General features: G+C 42.8%; 1 long non-coding RNA gene across 1 annotated transcript in view; it reads left to right on the plus strand.

The window, feature by feature from the left end:
- The first annotated feature begins 2,065 nt into the window (after positions 1 to 2,065).
- Positions 2,066 to 24,739, plus strand: part of LOC138752258 (uncharacterized) — a 41,385-nt gene continuing 18,711 nt past the window's right edge. Inside the window, exons 1-2 of the long non-coding RNA XR_011350454.1 lie at positions 2,066 to 2,105; positions 8,656 to 8,717. This is a non-coding gene — a long non-coding RNA (uncharacterized lncRNA). The remainder of the gene's footprint in view (positions 2,106 to 8,655; positions 8,718 to 24,739) is intronic.

Raw genomic sequence — 24,739 nt, forward strand, 5'->3', positions numbered from 1 at the left:
GAATAAGCCACAGAAGGAATTGTAAGGGCAAAGAACCAATAACTAGGTCAGGGGAACAGATTTTAAGAGAATTAAGAGAGGCAGTGTGATTTGCGAGGAGTTCCTGAGCTTATGCCAAGGCACCCTTTGCTCTGGCTGTAATTGCTGCGTGCCAGAAATGGCTGACATCCAGGGAGGCTGGGGAGGAGATCACAGAGCGGGGAAGGACTAAAGGTCACTGCAAGATTTGAAAATAAGATTGGGAACTTTAAAATCAAGGTGTTTCTCAAACAGGTAACCAACATAAACAATGTAGGACGCAGAAGGTCAGGTGGCATCCATTGGCAGAGATGCGGGTCGGGGGCGCCTTATCGAGATGAAAGTAAAAAGGTGTTATTTTGCTTGTGAATGAGGTAGAAACTGAGGAGGATCTAGAGGTGATAGGGTATAATAGAAGTGGAAAGACAGGTAGGAGAAACCGTAAGATAGAAAGGTCATTTGGCCCGTCAAAACTACTCCGCCATTCCATCAGGAGCTGATCCATTCTCCCACTCAGCCCCACTCCCTTATCTTCCCCCCCATAACCTTTGATACCCTGACTATCATTCTCTGTCTTAACAACTTGGCCTCCATAGCCATCCTTGGCAGCAACTTCCAAAGGTTCACCACTGCCTGGCTGAAGAAATTCCTTCACATCTCTGTTTTAAATAGGCTCCCTTCAATCCTGAAGTTGTGCCTCCTTGTCCTAGACTCCCCTAACCTGGGAAACAATTTTGCCCCATCTACTCTGCCTTTCAACGTTCAAAATGCATCTATGAGGTTCTTCCCTCATTCTTCTGAACTCCAAGGAGGATAAGAATAAATTCATCACCAAGGTCATTAGAAACAAATATTATCATAAATGGCTGGTGCACACTGATTTTTTAGGAGTTCCCAGCTGATTAGTGGAGACTGCAGATTCAGGCAGACGAGGCAGAAAATAAGAGATTGAACATAAACAAAGAGATGGAAAAAACATTATTTTTGAAGGCTTCCAGGACTCTGACTTATGGTGGCTGCTGTGATTGTACAGAAGGCATGTCCCTGGACAGCTATGCCAAAATTCATGCGGCAGTTTTGTTAGATTCCTAAGTGATCATTTCCCATTGCATCAAACTGACTGTTCCGCAAACACACTGAGAGTGATTTTTAAAGGTTTGGCAGTGCTACAGAGTGCAATTACATCATCATTTAACAAAAAGCAGCTATTTTGCACTTTAAACATCTCATTGAGTCACTAGAAAAATGTTGTCAACCTCTGAGGACTTAAAACAAAGTGCAATGCGCATTTAGAGGTCCCAATCCTCTTCCTCTCTCCTTCCTTCCATCCCCCCCCCCCCCCAGGAGAACTGTGATGGAGGAAGTGTAGGGGGAGCTGTGCTGCACTTTGGGCACCATTTTGACTCCATTCTCTTGGATACTATTTATCTTCCACCTGACATCAGAAAAAGAACAGCTCGTTATCATTACGTCATTTATGGGAGCTTGCTGTGCTGATTAGCTGAGGATTGTCTATTGACTGATAAGGCCCTGAGGAGCAGGGACGTATCTATGCAAAATAGCGCTTATGGCATGTGATAGTACAGATCTATCACCAATGTACATAGTGTATATAGTTACTGTATCTAGACTGTGCTTACAGCGATTGGCTGAGAGCTAAGCCACACCTATTGTTTGGGCCTTTAAGGGTTGTGTCCCTAGCCAGGTCGGATCATTCCGGACTGGTCGGCCACCTGTGAAGAGCTCCGGTCTTTTGCTAATAAAAGCCTTGGTTTGGATCAACAAGTCTTTGGTTCTTTCGACGAGCTCTACATGGCAGGGGTAGCCAATGTGTAAAAATGCACAGTGACAAGGAGATCTCACAAGATCTGGACTTGGTGGCCGCCATGTTGTGTTTGGCATTGTATAATTGAGAGAAAATGCTAGGACGACAGAGGGAGGGGTGCAGCCTGGCCCCCCTTCAAATGGAACTCCCTTTCAAGTAGAACCCACCTTCAAGTGGCATCCCCCTTTGTGGTGTCACAGGCACATCACATGCCTGCCATACCCTAGATATGCCCCTGCTGAGGAGATGTGGCAGGTACTGGGTGAGTGTTGGAATAGGGGCACCAACCGCAACTCTGACCCCATAACATAACAAGTTCTTACAAAGTTTGATGCGGGAATTGTGTTTCCTATGGCTAGGGTGGTTTGGGTTTGGCCATCCAAGTCTGAGATGGGAAGGAATTTCTTCTTCCTAAAGGAGAGTGAATCTTTGGAATTCTCTACTGACATCTTTGTCATTGAACATATTCAAAAATAAAATATATTCAAGATGGGCTTTTAGAGTAAAGAAGCTATGTTGCAGCTGTACATAACTTTGGTTCAGCCGCACAGAGAATTATGCTCAATTCTGGTCACCCCCATTACAAGGGAGGGTGTGGTTGGCTTTGGAAAGGGTACAGAAGAGATTTACCAGGTTAGCGTAGCAGTTAGTGAAACACTGCTGCAGCCCCAGCAACCTGGGTATGAATCCGACATCTGTTAGGAGTTTGTATGTCTTTCCCGTGTCTGTGTGGGTTTCCTCCAGGAGCTCCGGTTTCCTCCCAACCTTCGGAACATACCGGGGCTTTAGGTCAATTGGGCGTAATTGGGTGGCACCAGCTCATGGGCTGAAAGGGCCTGTTACCATGCTGCATGTCTGAATTTTTTAAAATGTCCCCTGATTGAGAGGGTATGAGCTATGGGGAGAGGTTTGACACACTTGGATTGTTTTTTCTGGAGTGTCAGAAGCTGAGAGGAGACATAATATGGTAGTCGGACAGAATCATTTTCCCAGGGTAATAATTTCATACACTAAGGATGTGAGTTTAAGATGGAGGAGGGAGGGTAGAAGAATCATAAGGAGATGAGCAAGACATTTTTTTTTACACTGAGCATGGTAGATGCCTGGAATGGACTGTTGGGACCAGTGGTGGAAGCACTAAAGATGCCAGCATTAGAGGTTTCTACATAGACGCACAAATATGCAGGGAATAGAAGGATGTACCATGTGCAAAGAGCAGAGGTGTAGTTCAACAAACATCATGCTCGTTGCAGACATTGTCGGCTGGAGGGTCTGTTCCTGCTTGATGTTCTATCAAGATTAATGTATTTTGGGTATTAAAGGAATTCAGACAAATGGCAAAGATGAGCCCTGATGACAGCAGGAATGAAACTTTCCATGATTTCAGTTTCTGTGCTACGCTATTACAGTACAGCAACCTTGGTTTGAATCTGGCCCCGTCTATAAGGAGTTTGCATGTTCTTCCCCAGGTCTGCTTGGGTTTCCCCCCAACCCTCAGAAATTACGGGCCTTGTGGGTTAATTGAGGCATTTTGGTTACAAGGGCTTATGGCTGGAAGGGCTGTATGAATCAAAATTTATTGTCATGAACATGTCACGTAACAGCATCAGAGTGGAAAAATTTATTTCAATCACATTTTAAAATAAATAAAATTAGTGCAAACCAAAGAAACAGACAGTGAGGTACTCTCTGTGGTCCATTGTTCATTCAGAGATCTGATGGCAGCGGGGAAGAAGCTGTCCTTGTGCCGCTGTGTGCTCATCTTCAGGCTCCTGTACCTTTTTCCCCGATGGTAGCAGAGTGAAGAGGGCATGGCCTAGGTGGTGCAGGCCTTTGAGGATAGAGGCTGGCTTCTTAATACACCCCCTTCTCGTAAATGTCCTTCATGGAGTGGTGTCTGTGATGTCACTGGCCGAGTTAACAACCCTCAGGAGGTTTTACCTGTCCTGAGTGTTGGCACCTTCATGCCAAACAGTGATACAACCGGGCAGAAAGTTCTCCATGGTACATCTGTAGAAATTTTCAATTGTCTTCTTTCAATTGTCATACTGAGAAAGAGGAGATGAGCCACGTTCTTGTGGTGACAGTATCCCACAATATCGTTTGGAAGAGAATTCCAGGTTTTGACCCAGGGACTTTTCATAAAGAAACCTTTAAAGATGTTGACCTAACATCTTTTCAGGTCTCAAAATAGTTGTTTAAAATCTTTACAGGCAACCTGCAGACTATTAGGAGTTAAAGCAGTACTTGTGAGCCTTGCCCTGCTCTTACACTGTTCAATCCTGAAGAATGGACTTTGGCCTCTCTTTAAACTCTAGGACACACTTTGGATCAATTTCAATTGGCCCAGAACTTCCTTTGTGCATCTACAGATGCTGTGATTGTAGTAAAAACACAAATGCTGGAGGAACTTGCAGCGTCCATAGGGGTATCAATGTTTTAGCATTGCCAATAGTGATGTTGGCAATTTAGGGAGACAAGTTATTATTTTGGAATTATTTGGGTGATGCAATTGCCTAATTTATCCTGGATTAAAAGGAGCAGACATGAGAATCCATTTGCACCCCCTACAGAGGCATTGCAATAAACAGTTCAAGGATGTAACATGAAATACTTGCCAGCCACTGCAAAATCTTTGTGAAAAAGGAGTGTAGTTTAAGGTTCTAAAACCACTGGATCTTATGGAACAGCCTCTCAAACACTTCATGGGTGGATTATTTAAAGAGGAAGTATGAATAGCAGATGGATTGATTCAACAGTACAATGACTGGAAAGAAAAACATGTCATGATTGTATTGTACTCCTGGATCATATTTTTCATGAACAAAATGCATTCATATAATGGAGTCTCTTTCAAGAACACTCTGCTCCCATTAATATTTCCCTTGTTCCCTGGGTGATTTAGTACAGGTCATTTCGATATCAAACTCACTTTAGTGCTGAGGCAGTGTCTAAGTTCCACTGTCATCTATCAGGTGAGATGTTAAAATGAAGACCATTGTGGGGGAGGATGGGTGGGAGGAAATAGGAAACAATATCATGGGATTGTTTTGAGGAAGAGCAGGGAAAATATCGCCTTTCAGCCAACCAACGTCACCTCAAGATGAGATAGTCTAATCATTATCACTTTGTAGAAGAATGACAGGTGTACAAAATTATGATGGGCATAGATAGAGTCGGCTTTTTCCACTGAGGATAGGTGAGATACAAACTAGAAGACATTGGTTAAGGGTGAAAGGGAGAAGTTTAGGGGGAACATTAGGGAGAATTTTTTGACACAGAGTAGTGGGAGTGTGGAACGAGCTGCCAGCTGAAGTGGTGAATGCAGGCTCAATTTTAACATTTATGAAAATTTTGGACAAGTACATGGATGAGAGGGGTATGGAGGGGTATGGACAGATGCAGGTCAGTGGTACAAGGGAGAATAATAGTTTGGCACAGTCTCGAAAGGCCAAGAGACTTGTTCTCTGTGCTGCAATGTTCTTTGGTTCTATGGATTGTCATGGAGAAATCCATTGTGTGTATCTGACCAACATGTCTCCTACATGACGTCAGTGACCACACCTCAGGTTTTATTGGCAATAGAGAGTCTTGAGCCCTTGTGTTTCATTTGCTATGGACCATGGACTGACCTTTTGGACTATGGACTGGCATTATAAAGGATAGATTTCTGCTAAGAACACTCTGCAACTTGTGGTACAGCTGAGTGCTTGGAACTTTTGAGAACAAAAAGAGAATCCAGCTGTGAAGCAGAAAGCAGCAGTTGGAGCGGCAGAGGGCAGCTGGAGAGCTGTGTGAAATGCACATGCCTCGTAAGTGAGGATTCATCCGTTTACTGGAATCCAACATCAGACATTTCTCTCTCCAATATTCAATGTGACGTACTTTGTTATTGGTTAAAGAACTGAACTTGGACATTGAACTTTGAGATTGAATTCTGTGGACTGTGTTTTTTGGACTCATTTACTTAACGAACTGACCTGGGGTTTTGGGGGATTTTTCCTTTTTGAATATTGGGTACAGTCTATAATGGTCTGGGTTTTTCACATACACACTGTTTATAAATATATGCTATCTATATATTTGTTCTAGATACTTATAGTGGGGCTAATTGTGTTAAGACATTATGTTGTTAATAGTCATTTATAAATATAGAGTTAAAATTTAACCCTTTTGAATTGCGTCTTCTGTTGTTACTGGTTTGAGACGTAACAAAGTGGGGGATCGTCTGGGATTCAAACAAATCCTACAAGACCATCTTTGAGGTTGATTGTTTAGTGATCGGTCATCTAAGTCTGAAACAAGATGGAGCTTGGTGATTGATGGAATTCCAGTCTGGCCTTGGAAATTTCTTTGGTAACGATAATTAAAAACTAGTGTGTGTGTAAGAAATCAACAGAAACAAACCAACAGCAATGGATATAGATGGATTTTTGGCATTCGAAAATGGCTAAAAAAGCACAATGAGTTGGCAATTGCTTCAGTGAAACCACAAATGAAAAAGGTGGAGACAGTGTGGAAAATTGCAAAATACAACATAGAAGCAAGAGAGTTTGAAGAAGTGTTAGATCACTTTCCCAGGAGGAAAACTTCTGCGCAAATATAGCTGGAATTAAAGAGATTAGAATTGGATGCAGCCAAGAGACAAAGAAATTGGACATCGAAATGGAACAGAAGAGATTAGAAAATGAGAAAATTAGACTACATGAGCTGGAAAAGATTAGAGTGGAAAATGACAGAAGAAGAGACCCAAGATTAAATTCTTGGTCATAGTGAGGGGTTTATGGCCAGTAGAGAAGTTAGGTAAGTTCATCCATTTGAGGAAACTGAGATAGATAAATATTTTCAGCGCTTTGAGAAAGTGGCTGTGAATTTAAATTGGCCACAAAACCAATGGTCTCTTATGTTACAAAATGCAATTAAAGGAAAAGCTCAACAAGCTTATACTGCCCTTACCACCCAGCAAGCTGATCATTATGAAATGTGAAAGCAATCTATACTCCAAGCTTATGAGTTGGTTCCAGAGGCTTCCAGACAGAAGTTCAGGAATTTTACAAAATCAACAAGCCAATCTTAAACAGATTACTGTAAACAATGATTATAATCGATCGATAATAATTGAGGAGATTAAAAGATGTTCCTGAATATATTAAAGCATACTTGGATGAGAAGGAGGTGAAAACTTGGCAGGAGTCAGCTAAGTTAGCAGATGAATATGCTTTACCACATAAGCCTAAGTGGATGTCAGGCAAAATTTTTCAGAAGTACACTATGGATAATCCAAGTAAGGTGGAGAATAAATTTGGAATTAGTATTAGGAGCAAAGAAGAATGGAAGTTGGTAAAAAAAAAACTTTCAGGTTCCCTTTGCCACTACAATAAGAAGGCTGGTCATGTGATTGTGAGTTATCCTGTGATGAAAGAGAGAAAAGGAGGTAGCACCGAATGCTTGTAGTCAAAGTGAGAAGTGGTTTAGAAACCAAGGAGGATTCAAAGTTACTGATAAGATTAGGGATGTATTCCAACCTTTTGTGACTGAGGATTTGGAAATCTTGCGAGATACTGGGGCTTCTCAGTTGCTTGTGTTAGATAGTGTTTTGTAATTTGGTGAAGAAAGTGACACTGGTGAAATAAATTTGATTAGAGGTATCGGAGGTGATATTGATCCCATTCCTTTGCACAAAATAGTATTAAAACTAGCCTTGGTTAATAGACCTGTAACAATGGGAATTGGGTCAAATTTTCCAGTGGAAGGAGTCTCACTGTTGTTAGGCAATGACTTGGTGGAGGGTAAGGTTGTTCCTGACAGCTAAGCTAGTCATTGGTGAAACAGAGAGTGACTCTGATATTTACCCAGCTTGTGCTATAACAAGGGCAATGTTTTTAAAAAAAATCAATGCAGAAAAATGATTTAATGGAAAATAAAGTCGGTGATAATCAAAAATAGCATTCAGGTGGAAATGACCTGGTAAAAGTTGAGCAATCTTCTTTATTGGACCCAAGCACAGATAATAAACCTAAGGGTACAGATTTGTCGCTATCCAGACAGGAGTTGATGGCAAGGCAAAATGAGAATCCTGATCTTGCTGAGGTGAGAAATAAGGCTCTCTCTGACAAGGAAATTAAGAAAGTGCCAATGGGTTATTATGTCAAAGATGGAGTATTGTTGAGGAAGTGGAGACCAAAGGATGTTCCTGCCAATGAAAATTGGGCAGTAGTACAGCATACTGCGATCCCTAAAGCTTATAGGGATGAATTTATAACTTTAGTTCATAGTACAACCTTCGGTGGTCATTTTGGAGTAAAGAAAACTATGGATGAGATAATGAAACAATTTTATTGGCCTCATTTAGGAAAGGATGTTGTAAAGCTTTTTCTGGGCCTGTCACACTTGTCAGGTGGTGGGTAAACCTAATTAGGGCCCAAAGTACCACCCTTACATTGCTTTCATTGTGCCTTTCTCAAAAGTGTTTGGGAATCTTTATTTGTCGACAATAATGTGTGCAGCCACAATGTTTTCAGATGCCATTCCTCTGAGAAACATTAAAGCTACGACAATTGTGAAAGCTTTATTAAAGTTTTTCACCTTGGTTGGCCTGCTATAAAATTCAGTCAGATCAAGGGAGTAATTTTCTGTCAGGCTTATTCCAACAAGTCATTCATGAATTAAGATTTAAGCAGATTGTATCTTTTGCATACCATCCAGAGAGTTGAGAGGCCTTGGAAAAGTTCCATTGACCCTGAAAAAACATGATTATTGCTTTGAGAATGAAAAGGATTAAGATGAAGGAGTTCATTTGCTTTTATTTGCAGTGAGGGAGTCTGTCCAAGATTCACTTGGTTTTAGTCCATTCGGGTTGGTTTCTGGACATGAGGTGAGAGCTCCTGTAATCTTATTAAAGAAACAATGGGTTAATAATGATATGCATGTACATTTGTTGGATTATGTCTTTAAATTTAAGGATTGGTTGCATAAAATTTGCAAAATGGCAAAGAAGAATTTAAAGGCCACATAACAGAAGATGAAGGTTTGGTATGATTGCAAGGCAAAGATGAAAAAATTGAAACCTGCTGACAAAGTGTTAGTTCTGTTTCCTACACATTCAAATCCTCTTATGGCTCAGTTTTCAGGACCATTTGAAATTGAGTCTAAAATTAATGAGGTCACTTATGTTATTGAAACCCTAATTGCAGATAAGAAACTGAGGGCTGTCGTGTAAATATGATCAAGCCACATTTTGAGCAGATGTCTCACAGCGAAACTAAACCTTCACCAGAGGTGATGGTTATCGACCAGGATAATGAAGAGACAAATAAAACAATTTTCAGAGAAGGTCATGGGTCACAAAAATTGATAAGTCTGAGGTTGGAAAATATCCTGGTTTTGCAGGACTTGGAAACAAAGTTGGCTCATCTCCAAACTTCAGAAAGTAAATAAAATAACAGTTACTTTTATAATTTGAGAATTTACTTCCAGATGTACCTCAGGGAATTTCCATAGCATATCATAATGTTGATGTAGGTGTTGCTACCCTCTTGGATGAATATGGAAAAGTGCAGATTAGTAGATCAGGAAATTGAAAGTTTACTTCAAATTGGTGTTCACCTTGTGTTTTAGTGCCTAAGCTTTTAGGTTTTGCACTGACTAGAGAGGATGATTGTATAGACAAGGTGGAGAGGGCAACATTTCTTACTAAAATTGACTTGTTGTAAGGGGTAAAGCGCTTTCTGCATTTGTAACTTCTTCTGGGCTGTATGAGTACAATATCATGCCTTTTGGAATGAAGAATGCTCCAGGACATTTCAAAGAATGATTAATTTTGTAATTCGGGTTGAAGCACACAGGTGTGTACATTTGATGATTTAGTTATAACTAGTGTCACATAGGGAGAGCATGTCCTTGATTTAGAAGAATTGTTTAATCGACTTTCAAAAGCAAACCTTACAGTTAGTTTAGGTAAAATTGAGTTTGGTCATGTGACTGTTACTGATCTGGGTTTTGTTGTAGGACGGGCTGTTAGCACCAGTTGAGGCAAAGGTTTTGACTCTCTTTGAGTTCCCTGTTCCAATTAGTAAGAAAACTCCTCAAAGATTCCTGGGAATGATTGGCTACTATCGCAAGTTTTGTAAAAATTTTGCAGCTATTACATTCCCTCTAACCAAACTTCTTAAGAAGGGATAAAAATAGGTCTGGTCGAAATGTTGCCAAGAAGCATTTGTAAAATTGAAGGCCATTTTATGCCACCAACTTGTGCTCAAGTCACATGACTTAGAGAGTCCATTTCCTTTAGCTGCGGATGCCAGTGATGAAGCTGTGGATGCGGTGTTGTTACAGAGAATAATGATGACATTGAGCATCCTGCATCCTACCTCTTGAGCAGAGGGCAGCTGGAGAGCTGTGCAAAGTGAACATGCCTCATAAGTGAGGATTCATAAGTTTACTGCAACACACCATCAGTCATTTCTTTCTCCAAAATTCAATACGACATCCTTTGTTATCAGTTAAGGGACTGAATTTGGACACCGAACTTTTAGATTGAATTCTGTGGACTGTTTTTTTGGGCTGACTGACCTAGAGTTTTGGGGGATTTTTCCTTTTGAGTACAGACTGTAATGGTCTGGGTTTTTCACATACACACTATTTATATTTGCTATAGACACTTATAGTGGGATTAATTGTGTTAAGATATTATATTGTTAATTTATATATATATAGTTAAGATTTAACCCTTTTGAATTGTCTTGTCATTGCTGGTTTGAATTGTAATACTTTGCACTGCAGGCAATTCACGGTTAAACAATTCCTTTGAGGCACCTTTGGTGAAATCACCCTAAATCAACTTCCTGAGTTTAGAATTCCGATACAGAGAGAATGTTCTCTCCTAAGTGGCTGAGCAATTCACCACAAAACAAAAAAATCCTAAGCACTGGTTATATTTTCCACTCATTAATTCTGCCCTAAACTAAATTTTTGATCAAATGAAGAATAACATTTTACCCTTCAGGGATTTAAATCAAATTCAGCCAAGAAGATATGAATCAGTTCAGTGGGGAAATGATGAAATCCCAATTTCATATCCTGCAACTTCTGTTTTTGCCAGATAACGCAGAAATGCACATACCAATAGGCATTGCCATGGCAGCAGATATCTCTATTATTTCAGGGGAAATTTGCATGCATTCTGCATCAAAAGCTGCAGTCAGAATGGCAGGCGCAATGTCACTATCTTTGCTCAAGTAGCTCTCATTAGGGTTAGTGTTGGGGTTAGGGTCGATGAGTGGTATTGACGGTGCAGCTGTGTTACGTTTGCGAGCTGCACCACTGCTGAGGCGAAGGTTCCATTTTCAGGATCTCAGGCTGAAGGTGACGGTCTGTCCGTACTCAGGGATTGCTGAAGGGGTATTGAGGTGCAATCTCCTATGTACCAGCAATGCTTACTTAATGCAGCAAAATCCATGCTATCCGGAACCTACAGGATTGATAGATGCTGGATAAGCAAGTTTTCTGGTTGCTTTAGACTCACTGTTACAATGTCTAACTACTATCCCTGCATTAAGAATAAACAGTTTAAAAGATAAAATCTACATTGAACAAACTTCACTTACATGAATATATAAACGTTAACCCTTTGGAATCTGTGTTCTGGTTTTCTGGGACGACCAACAAGGGCATACACTCTGTGTCTGGTTTTGTACCAAATCACCAGCTGGTGTTTGTACTGTAAAGGTTTACACATGGACCCAGTCTGGAGTATATTTTATGAAATGTTAAAAAATGGCTAGAGTTCAAAGGGTTAAAGAATTTTACTTCATTTCAGTCACATTCTTTGAAAACATTTCACCCCCTCCAGGGAGCCATAGATAGATGAACAATGACATTATAGATAATTAAAATCCCCCTCCCCCAAGTCCACAGATAAAACCTTATTAATATACTAATAAACAGGGATAAGGAGGAACGTTAAGAGAGTCACCCCAACAGCGAGCGGCACCAACCCGCTCTTCATCCTGGGCGACGCCATTGCTGTTTCACACAACTTTATTCAAACAAAGCCCGACCAAGTCTGATATTTGCTCCCATCTCAAAGGTTTAAGTGTTACTTCAGAGAACATTTACTTTTACAATTTTAAATGTATTAAAATTTTTATTTATTCACATTTATTTAAAGTTATTTATTTATTTTCCTCAATTTTTTTTAAATTTTCTGGTTGCTTGAGATGGCCAGTTGCTTGAATTCAAGATGTCAGGGGTTTTAATGTACATAGAACATTACAGGACAGTACAGGCCCTCCAGCCCATGATGTTGTGCCGATCTATGTAAAACTACTCCGCAACAATCTAATCCTTCCTTCCCTCACATCCATAACCTTCTATTTTTCTTACTTCTATGTGCCTATCTGTCTTTTGAATGTTTGCACTGTCCTAGCTTCCACCATCACCCCTGGCAATGCATTTCCAGGCATCACTCCAAGCAATAAACAGACCTCTGCATTTCCCCTAAAACTTCTTCTTCTCACCTTTAAACTGATGTCCTCCCGTATTTACTGTTGCTGCCCCTGGGAAAATGGTGCTGGCTGCCCACCCTATCTAAGCCCCTCATAATCTTGTATATCCCTATTAAGTCACTTCTCCTTTGTTGTACCAAAATGTAAAGCCCTAGCTCTGTCAACCTTGTTTCATAAGATTTCCTCCTAGTGTCCAGAAGGCAAACAAACCACATGAGATGGTTTTGTTTTGAAGAGGTCCCCAGGCTCTCAGTGCAATCCACACCGCTAACACAGATCTGCTGCAGAAGCGGGGATCTAGCACTGGCAACCCATTTCCATTTCTACCCCATTCCCATGCTGACATGTCTGTCAATGGTCTCACTCACTGCCGGACTGAGATCACCCACAAAGTGGAGGAACAACACCTCATCTTCAGTCTGGGCACCCTCCAACCAGATGGCATTAACATTGACTCTCCACTTTCTATTAGCTTCTCCATCACACCCCGTCCCCCCTCCATTTTTCCCCTTGTTCTATCCCTATGTCTCCTTTCTTCCAGATCTGCATTCACAAATACAATTCTCACCTTTCCTCTCCTACCCATGTCCAATGATCACCTTTTGCATGTTGGCCTGTGCTTCACCCCTTACACTTTCATCCCCAGCCTATTTATTCGGGCCCCTGCCTGCATTTTACTCATATCTTGAAGAAGGGCTTAGGTCTGAAAAATTGATTCTAAATCTTTACCTCCCGTGGGTGCTGCGTGACCCGCTGAGTTCCTCCAGCATTTTTGTGATGTTACTGTTACCATTGATTGTTATCTCTTTGCTGACTGTGCTATTATGCAGTGCACACACGATAGAGTGGTACTGCAGGGAAACAGGTCAATTAACTGACCAATGTGTTCACCCGTGGAATCCAGGAGTAAACTGGAGCATGTAGAAGAAACTCATGCGGTCACAGGGAAACATGCAAACACCACACAGTCAGCACCAAGGTCAGGAATGCACCAGGTTCACTGGTGGTGTGATGCAGTGCCTCCACCACATGTGCCACTCTGCCGGTCTTTTGCGTTTTCTGTTCAAACTAGCTTGTTTCGCTATAAAATGCTTTAGAAGGCACGATACGGTATTGCTTATTCACTCAGAAGACAATGGGCTTTAGAGCAAACATTTATCTGGTGATTGGCCGCGCCATTTCCGAAATCTGTTGAGTTGACCCTATCGCTGTGTGTTAGATGGCTTCTTACACAGTCATTGTTACAGAGACAAGCTTCAACTCCAGATTGACTTCATTAACTGAATGTAAACTCCCCAGCTGTCTTAGTGGGGGATATGAACTCTTATCTCCAGTTCCCGAGTTACTCAAAATGATAATGAGGAGTTTACACATTGTCTTACGCATTGTCCAACGAACATATGCACCAAAGTTTTTACTTGCAGTAGCCAAATGGGTATTTGTAAAGAAAAACTATGATAGTAAACTCATTGACAATAAATGCCTAAGGTAGATAATCAATATTCACATTCATTTTAGTGCAAAAACAGTGAATAATTATAAAGCACGATTAGTGTACTGAGGGGAGATTCAAGAGTCTGATAGCTGCTGGAAATAATCTGCTCATGAACCAAGAGTGGCTCCACTGTGAAATCTCTTCGAGGGATGCTACACTGAAGAAATTCTCCACTCTTCAAAGGTTCTGTGGGATTCTCTCTCCCTGCTCCCCATCTGTAATCCCTGCTGCTCTGAACCTCTGCAACCATGTACTCATCCAGATTCGCTTCCACAGCCATGTGTCCTTCCTGCCGACTTGTCTCCACCACCATCTTGTGCCACGTGGATTCCAGCTCCGTTTCCAGGCCTCCCACTTTAGCCCCCATCATGATCGGAGGTACTCTGACTTCTGCTCTTAACCTACCCTACAGATCACCCTCGCCTCTATGCGCAGAACAGCAGATTCTGACTCTCCTCCCCCTGCCCTGTCTTCCCTTCTCCCTTTCTATTCAGGAACTTACCTGCTTTTTATTCATACCTTGAAGAAGGGCTCAGGCCTGAAGCATTGGTTATACAATATCTTTGCCTCCTATGGATGCTGTGAGACCTATTGAGTTCCTTCAGCATTTCTGGGCTTTTACTACAATCACAGCACCTGTATTCTTTTGTGTTTCACTTGACCCTAATGCACTTCATCCAGTAAAGTGACTGCAACGCCACTGAACCCCAAATCCTTCCTCATTTCATTAACCGGGTGGGCATACATGCGAGAACTGGTGAGACAAATCAAACAGAAAAGCTGCAGACACAAATACCCTGAATGCTTATTGCATGTAGCTGCAAAGTCAGACCCAGAGATGAAGCCGAACTCAGAGTTTATGGATGCTGAGACATTGCAACAGCAGAGCGAGGCTCTCAGACTCACAGTCCGTGACTGTGCAAACTCTTCAAGCTGCAGATTCCTCTTCAAACCTCAGTTGCTTGCACTTTCACTCGATCTCTTTCTGATTCCTTTTTGAAATAACCAGCCTATTCCCTTTGAATTAAAAGAAAAAACACACAGAAATGCTCATCTCACAGCGTCCAGAGGAGGTAAATATATATTATATGGTTGCGGGCCCTTCCAGCCCACGAGCCCGTGCCGCCCAATTGCACATAATTGATCTACAAGCCTGGTATGTTTTTGAATGGTGGGAGAAAACCAGAATACCCGCAGGAAACTCACACAGACTCGTGGAGAACATACAAAATCCTTTATAGATAGCACTGGATTCGAACCCACTTCTCTGGCATTGTAACAGCATTGTGTTAACCTTGCTGCCCCCAATATTCTCGTCCGAGTTCAATTCCATCTGCTATTTCTTTGTCTAATGCCCGGATGATCTCTGTCCTCCTGCATCTTGGGAAACCTTCTTGACTGTCCACTATACCACCAATTTCAATCTCATCTCAAAACCTACCCTTTTCTATCATCTATATTCTCTTCCTCTTTGAATTTTGTTAGCTTGTTACCTTTTATAAAATTTTATATGCTGTTCCATGATTTATTATTCCATTTAATGAGGTATGGATCCTTGTCCCGGATGAAGCAAGATATTTTGCTCTCCTTGCCTGTTGTCCTAACCTGGTACTATCCCTATGGAAAGAGGTCGTTAACAATTCAGGTCAACGGCTCTTCATCAGAGGTCAACAACTCAGTTCTGATCATCTGTGACCTGAAAAGTTCTGCTTTTCTCTCTCCACAGATGCTGCCTGACCCGTGAGTACTTGCAGCACTTCCTGTTTTTGTTTCAAATTGGAGGACTTTGGGGAGAGATTGGGCAGGATGGGCTTGTTTGCCCCGAGCAGAGGAGGCCGAGAAGCGATTTAATGACAAATACATAAGATTGACAGTCAAAATCTTTTTTCCATAGTAGCGATATTAACAAAGAGCAAGAAGTCATTGGTTTAAGGAGAAAGAAAGGAGTTTTACAGGAGATCTGAGGGTTAAGTATTTTTTGCACAGAGAGTGGTTGATATCTGGAACTACTGGAGGAGGTGGTTGAATCAGATAGACTTTCATGCAGGCACGTAAAAAGACAAGGCACAGAAGGATGGGGTCCTAATGCGGGATTGTGGGATTAGTGTAGATGCAAAGAGCTCAGCTGAAGGGACCCTTTCTGTGCTGTATGATTCTCTGGCTATTTCTAACATCAATTTATTTTAAAATTAAATTTTCATTTTGGACTTATTTCTGTTCTGAATTCCTGGAGCTGCTGTAACAGCAATGCTGGTGCGGACCCACGTAGAGTAGGGAGCAGAGACATGGTGCTCCCGCGTAGTCCAAATGCTGTCCGACTGTTGGCTCCATACAGGCTTTAAACAGTCTGTTAATGGAGCCGATGGTAGTTTTGCTCTTAAGATGCTGGTGTCTATAATCGGCAGAAGCCACGAAGGGTTACCGATTCCTGGGAAGTGGAGGGCTGGTGCAGGGCTCTAGAAAATGGGGAGAACACCCCCCTCCCCCGTTTGAGAAGGAGAAGCAGAGGAGACGACCCAAAGGAGGGTGACCACGGTGGGGGACGAGTGACCAGATCTGTGGCTGTAGAACATATAGGCAACATGCTGTTGGCAACTCGAGGCAAGGAGCATATGAAAGCTGTGGGTTGCTAGCGACTGTGGTGTCTGCACACCGGGTGGCAGACTGCTGGAGATTGGCTCTCAAGAATGGTTGAAGGGGTACCAGGTATCAGAGTGTTACAAACCCAAGGAATACAACTGCAGAGAAATTCATAAAATTCAGAACCATGCCACATTGTCATGGGAATTCAGTTCTTGTGAGTAAATGAGTTAAGATGTGTTTTAATAATTTTTATTCCCATTCTGTATTTGTGAATTTTATCTCAATGAATTATTTGTATTTACTGTTATTTTAATAATGTTTCTGGTGGGAACTATTTTTGCAGTGCACACCTCTTCTGCACCCCCTAAGCCCCTCCCTTCCTGTTCCCCACACTCCCGTTCACATGGCTAAAGGAGCAAAGGTGCAGGAACGATGAAAACCCAGAAGGAAATTGTTGTTACGTTGTTTTATGCAGGGAGTGAATAAATGCTGGAAAACAATTCCCTGAGTCATCTTTTTCTACCATACAGCAATTACAGCACAGAAACAGGCCAGTTTGGCCCTTCTCGTCCATGCTGAACACCTTCTAGTCCCATTGACCCGCACCCAGCCCATAACCTTGCACATCTCTCTTGTCCATATACCTATCCAACTTTTCCTTAAATATTAAAATCGAGTCTACATCTACCACTTTGGCCAGAAGCTCATTCCACACTCCCACCACCCTCTGTGTGAAGAAGATTTTCCTCACGAACCCCCTAAACCTTTCCTCTTTCACCCTTAACCCATGTCCTCTGGTTTGTATCTTACCTACCCTCAATGTAAAAAGTCTATCTACATTTACTCTGTCTGTCTCCCTCATAATTTTAAAGACCTCTATCAGCTCATCCCTCATTCTTCTACTCTCTGGGGAATAAAGTCCTAACCTGTTTAATCTTTCCTTGTAATTCAGACCCTGAAATCCAGGCAAAATTCATGTAAATCTTCTCTGCACCTTTTATTTTGTTGATATCCTTCCTATAATTTAGCAACGAAAACTGCACACAATAATCCAAATTTGGCCTCACCAATGCCTTATACAACTTCAGCATGACTCCTGTGCTCAATACTCTGATTTATGAAGGGCAACATACCAAAACCTTTCTTCACCACCCTATCTACTTGTGACTCAACTTTCAGGGAATTATGTACCAGGATTCCTAAACTCCTTTGTTCTACTGCACTCCGCAATTGTTTACTATTTAACCTTTGCCGATTATTCCTACCAAAACATAGCACCTTACACTTATCAGTATTAAACTCCATCTGCCATCTTTCTGCCCACTCTTCTAACTGGCCTATATCCCTCTGCAAACTTTGAAAACCTTCCTCACTGTCCACACCACCAATCTTAGTACAGGTACATGATCCTTTATCCGGACACCAAAAATCCAGAAATCTCCAAAATCGGGGAAGTGGAGTCCGGCAGTTGGGAGAAGCGGCCGAGGGACTGGCGGTCGGGGGAGGCGGCCGGGGGACCAGCGGTTGAGGGACCGGCATTTGGGGGAGGCGGCTGTGTGGTCAAGGGAACAGCGGTTGGGGGAAGACATCCGGCGGCCGAGGGACTGGTGGTCAGGGGAGACAACCAAAGGACTGGTGGTCGGGGGAGATGGCTGGATGGCCGAGGGACCGCGGTTGCGGGAGGCAGCCGATGGGCGGGGCGGCCGAGGGATGGGCGATTGGGGGAGGCTGCTGAGGGACCAGCAGTCGGGGAGGCGTCCGGGCAGCTGAGGGACCAGCGGTCAGGGCAGGCAGTCGGGCGGCCGAGGCAAGTGGCTGGGCGGCCGAGGGACCGTGGTTGGGGGAGACGGTCGTTGTGGGAGACTGCTGGGTGACTGGAAGGGGGTGGGGGTGGATAGGCAGCACAATTCAGGTGGGCTTTCCGAAATCCAGAAAAGTCCAAAATTCAGAACACACTATCCCCCAAGGGTTCCGGAAAAAGGATCATGTACCTGTATCATCTGCATACTTACTAATCCAATTTACTACTCTGTGTATTTTGCTGAGGTGAAGGACTTTATCTCTCCCAGTTATGCACAATGGACGACCCAAACCTTATCATGCTTGAACCTCGAGAAGATTAGATGTAATGTTTTGAAAACTGAAATTAAGTTTAATAAAATGTGCAAACTTTTATGGAATATTTTAAAGTTTAATGAATAATACAGTGGTTTACTATTTTGTATGTAACATACAAAGCGTTTGGAGTCTTTTCCTCAACTTACTTATTTACATTAAGACAATTCACCAACGGACTGTTACTGTATCCCTTTTGGTGGTTTAAGTGTCCCAACGGCCTTTTCTCTTTTTTTTTAGTTTAGAGGCTATAGATTTGGAATCAGTTCGTTACAGTCTTTCAGTCTTTTGGTTTTTTTCTGCAGGAACAAAAGATATAACATTGAATTCTGTCTATTTATTATTAGGTTTGATGTTCATTTTTATTGTAATTACTCTGTACCTGTACAGCATATTTTTCTTCTTCTCACAGTTTTTTTATAGATGCATATATAAAATTCAATAAAAATTATTAAATTATAATTTACTACCCTATCATCCAAATCATTAATATATATATGACAAACAACAATTGACCCAGGACCGATCCCTGAGGGACTCCACTAATCACCAGCCTTCAAGTTGACAAACAATCTTCCACCACTACTCTCTGGCATCTCCCATCCAACCATTGTTGAATCCATTTCACTACTTCAACATTAATACTTAGTGATTAAACCTTCCAAAATATACTCTTATGCAGAACCTTGTCAAATGCCTTACAAAAGTCCATATAGACAACATCCACATCCTTCCCCTCATTAATGTTCTTAGTAATCTCCCCGAATAATTCGATAAGATTTGTTAAACATGATCTACCACGCACAAAACCATGTTGACTACTCCTACGCCCTATGCCAACCCATTAACCCATTACAGTAGCATAAGAAATGGTGTCTCACCACCCTCTTCTAACTGCTACCATCGGGAAGGAGGTAGAGGAGCCAGAGGTAAGCACCCAGCAGCGCAAGGATAGCTTCTTCCCCTCAGCCATCAGATTTCTGAATGGACAATGAACAATAGACATTACCTCACTTTCCTCTTATTTTGCACCAATTTATAGCAATGTTTTGCACCTGTAACGCTGCCGTGAAATAACAAATTTTGTAATACATGTTCATGACAATAGATTTTGGCTACTCTAGTTTGCTCTTTATAAGTTCATGACTAATTGAGTCAGCCATAGCACCCAATATCCCTCGGTTCTTCTGCAGATTAAATATCTATCATTCCTTGCCTTTGGTATATTCAATGATTATATCAATAAATGATCATGTTACATATTCAATAGGCACAGTGGTGCAACTGGTAGATCAGATATTGGATTTCAGATTTATTGTCAGAGTACATATGTCACATCACATACAACCCTGAGATTCTTTTCCATGCAGATGAGGCAGAATTACCCCTTATTGGTAGTGCAAAAACAACTGTACACAATGTACACATGTAAACCATATAACCACTTACAGCACAGAACAGGCCAGTTCGGCCCTACTAGTCCATGCTGTAACAAATCCCCACCCTCCTAGTCCCACTGACCAGCACCCGGTCCATACCCCTCAAGTCCTCTCCTCTCCATGTAACTATCCAGTCTTTCCTTAAATGTAACCAATGATCCCGCCTCAACCACGTCTTCCGGAAGCTCATTCCACATCCCCACCACCCTTTGCGTAAAGAAATTTCCCCTCATGTTCCCCTTATAATTTTCCCCCTTCAATCTTAAACCATGCCCTCTAGTTTGAATCTCCCCCACTCTTAATTGAAAAAGCCTATCCTCATTTACTCTGTCTGTCCCTTTTAAAATCTTAAACACCTCTATCAAGTCCCCCCTCAATCTTCTACGCTCCAGTTTTCTTGCATTAAAGAAATAAAAACAAACGGAGCGTACAATAGAGAGGAAGAAAGCAATAAAGTGCAAAAGTAAGGAGTCCTTTAATAAGTTCCTGATTGAGTTTGTCGTTGAGGAGTCTGACTGTGGAGGGGTAGCAGTCCTGAACCTGGTGGTGTGAGTCTTTATGGCTCCTAGACCTCGCTTATGATGGCATCAGCGAGAACAGTGTGTGTGCTGGGTGGTGAGGATCCTTGATGATTGCTGCTGCTCTCCGACAGCGGCATTCCCCGTGGTCATTCTCAATGGTCCACTGCCTCATTCAAAAGAAAAGCATGCGGGTAAAAGAATTTCAGGGCTATATGTGATGTACTCTGACAATAAATCTGAAATGATAATCCTGACCTCGAATACTGACTTTTTCAATTTTCCACATTCTCCCTGTGACCGCGAAGGTTTCCTTGGTTCCTTGGTTTCCTCCCACATCCTACAGACATGTGGCTTGGTAGGTGAATTGATGGCTGGGGAGTTGATGAAGATGTGTGGGAGAATAAAAAGAATGGTATTAATGTGTAAATGGATAATTAATAGTAAGCACAGACTCACTGGGCTGAATGGCCTGTCTCCTTGTTGCTTCTCTCCATAACTCCACCTCCTCAACCTTTCACGATGGAGAGTTCAAAATAAAACAGTGGCTAAGATGATACAGTAAAACCCTTGGTATCTGGAATTCAAGAAACCTGCAGCCTCAAGCAACCGACCAAAGAAATTGAGGAAAGAAAACTTAAAATAAATAAGAATAAAGTAAAAGGTAAAGAATACATGTTTAAAATGTAAATGTTCTTTGAAGTAACACATAAACCTTTGGTGAAGATGGGAGCAATTATTCAGCCAGCAGAGGGCATTGGTCGGGCTTTGCTCATAGCAAAGTTGTGTGAGACAGCGATGGCGTCACCCAGGATGAAGAGCTGGATGATGATGTTTACTCTTGGGGTGACTCTCTTAACATGCTTCCTTATTCCTGCTTAGCAGGAGTCGCCCCATTCAGAGGGTTTATCTGTAAACTTGGAAGGGGGGTGGGTTAATTATCTTTGACGTTATTGTTCATCTTTCAGGCGGCTCCGTGGAGGGGGAGGAATCTGCAGATGCAGTGACGGTTAAATATTTTCAAAAAATGTAAATGAAAATAAAGTAAAATGCTTTCAGGTTTATATATGCATGCAATGAAGTTTGTACAGTGTAGAACAGTATAGTATTTTGTCTTTTAAACTGTTTATTCTTAATTCAGGTGCATTAGGCATTGTAAGAGTGAATCTCAAGCAAGCAGAAAATACACTTTTCCAGCATCTACCAATCCCCATAGGTATCAGATACCAGAGGTTTTTACTGTACTTTTATTTGGAGTCTTTCACATTAATGACAAATTTGAGGTTGTGGCGGCTCGCCTGCCAGGAAATTGAACCAGCTCGAGCAGTGCAATAATGTCACCTTCGGCTCTAAGTGGCATGGGGGTGGCTGGTAGCCCAGGGTTTTAAAAAGTGCAAGGGTCCAACAGTAAACAGTTGCTTTTAATTTAAACTCAATTTGACTACAACTCTTCATTTCGCGTGACTATATAGTGAACACATTGGTGACCCCGACGGGCCCAAAAGGCTTTTGGACCTAAAATGGACAACTCAGTAGTTTCCCTCAAACTGTCCTGGACAAGTCAACCAGAAGTGTGGTTTGGACAAGCTGAGGCACAATTCCACATTCATCAAAAAGCGGTAGATGCCACTAAATACCTCAATGTGGTAAGTGCCCTCGAACAAGAAATGGTAGATCGAGTAGTCGACTTGCTCTGTGATCCACCAGATCACAGAAGGTATCTGGCTCTTAAAAGACCTACTTCTCCATACATACGGTCTCTCCTGACGCAAGTGAGCTTCTGCATATGGATGGCTTGGATGACTGCGCCCCATCAGAGCTAATGACTGACATGTTGGTGCTGGCGGATGGTAATAAACCTTGCTCGCTCTTTGAGAAAATCTTCTTAGAGTAGATACCAGAGGATATCCATCTCATGTTGGCTGCTGAAGACTTTGCAGTCCCCCGTGCGGTAGCTGCCCGTGCAGATGTTCTGTGGTGCATAAAGCAGCAGGGCAGGTGTCTCACTGAAATTAGTGCTACGTCACGCCCAAAGCCCCAGGGTCCACATGCACCAGCAATGAGGTCACACACAACCCCAATTAAAGAAGTCACCGAGACAGACTCTTGGTGTTTTTATCACCATGGAGTTCTGGACTGAGGCATTGCCAACCACCATGTGTGTTTCCGGGAAGCGCCAGGGGCAGTCGTTGCTAATGGCTATGGCCGTAACAGCCTGATTTATGTATGGGATGAGCTCTCTGGGCTCAAGTCTCTGGTTGACACAGGAGTAAAATAAGTGTCCTTCTCCTGACCGGCTATGATACCCGTATCATGGCAGTTAACAAAAGTACAATCCAAACGTACGGTACGCGAAACATACCCTGACGGTTTAGCGGCAACAAATTTTCCTGGAGGTTCACACTGGCTACAGTCTCTCAGCCATTGCTTGGAGCGGACTTTGTCAGAGCTCACTCGCTGCTGGTAGATTTAAAGGGGTGCTGGCTGGTAGATATGAAAACCTTTCAATCTCCCCTCTTAGGAGAAGCCAAACTACCTGCCCCACATTTGGACTCAGTGGTGTACTTCACTAATGAATTGCCAAGGTTCTTGCGGAGTTCCTGGACATCGTTGCACCACAGTTCTCCATGACCATACCCAAACATGCGTCACACATCATATCATGACCAACGGACCTCCACTTCACACTCAAGCCCGCTAACTACTGTCCAACAAGCTGCGCCTGGCCAAACAAGGATTCCTCAAGATGGAGGAAATGGGGGATTGTGCGCAGGTCCGACAGCCCGTGGGCCTCCCCGCTTCACATGGTGCCCAAGGCTACAGAAGACTGGAGACTGTGTGGGGATTACAGGGGACTCAACGACGCTACCATTGCAGACTGATACCCTGTGCCTCATTTACAGGACTTTACCCTAAATTTCCATGGGCTCATGGTATTCTCGAAGATTGATTTGGTACGGGGGTATCATCAGATCCCAGTGAACCCACAAGACATACCAAAAACTGCTATCATAACACCATTTGGTCTTTTCGAGTTTCTGCATATGCCATTTGGCCTTAGACATTCCAACGGCTTGTGGACATGGTGGTACATGGAATGGACTTTCTCTTTGTGTACTTGGATGACACACTCGTCATCAGCCACTCCCACAAACAGCACCTGCAGTACCTGTGTTTACTTTGCCTCTGCCTGCAAGACTTCAGTCTAACAATAAACCCTGCGAAGTGCAAATTCGGGCTGTCCTCAATCGACATTTTGGGACGTCAAATCAGCAACCAGGGTGTCGTCCCATTACCAGTCAAAGTGGAGGCCATCCTCAAATTGGCAAAACTGCTCACAGTCAAAGGCCTACAGGAGGTTGTAGGAATGATCAATTTCTACCATCACTTTCTACCATCTGCATGAAGCTCCTGTTCAAATTCATGTCCATAGAAGCCAAAGACCTGGAATGGACAGAGGAGGCCATGACAGCATTCGAGAACACAAAAAGTGCCCCGGCAAAGGCAACCTTGCTGGTCCACCTGTGAATAGACCTGCTGACTGCATTAATAGTGGACACATCAGATTCAGCAATGGACACTGGAAGCCTCTTGCGTTCTTTCGTAGGCACCTACGACCCCTGGAGACAAAATATAGCACTTTCAATAGGGAGCTACTGACCCTGTACCTTGTGGTTTGACATTTCTGCTATTTCCCAGAGAGCAGGGACTTCACAGTATTCACGGACCAAAAACCACTAACATTTGCCCAATAGCAGTGCCACCACTCTTACATATCCAAGTTCACCACAAAGATTAAGTACATCTCCGGTAAGAGTAATGTGGTAGCAGATGCACTGTCCCACTCCTGCATTCAGACATTGTGATCCCCTTCTCTGGGGGCGGGGGGAACGGTGGGGGGGTGGGTGAATATATGGCACTTGCCGAAGCACAAGAAGACAAAGAGATTCCAGTGTACTGAACTGCAGTCACTACTCTGCACCTCAATGACATCACCTTTGGAATGACTTTCCTTTCGATGTGTCCATGGATCACCCTTGCCCCATCATCTCAGTTGAGTGGAGATGACACATTTTTGACACACTTCACGGATCGGCACACCCCTCAGTTTGAGCCATGGTCCGTCTGGTTTTCGACATATCTGTCTGGCATTGACTCCGGAACCAAGTCGCCTACTGGGTGTGGGCTAAGACGTGCATGGGCTGCCAGATGGCTAAGGTGCAACGAAACACAAAGGTGCC

The sequence above is a fragment of the Narcine bancroftii genome, chromosome 2 (genome assembly GCF_036971445.1).
Source record: "Narcine bancroftii isolate sNarBan1 chromosome 2, sNarBan1.hap1, whole genome shotgun sequence".
NCBI classification, from domain to species: Eukaryota; Metazoa; Chordata; class Chondrichthyes; order Torpediniformes; family Narcinidae; genus Narcine; species Narcine bancroftii.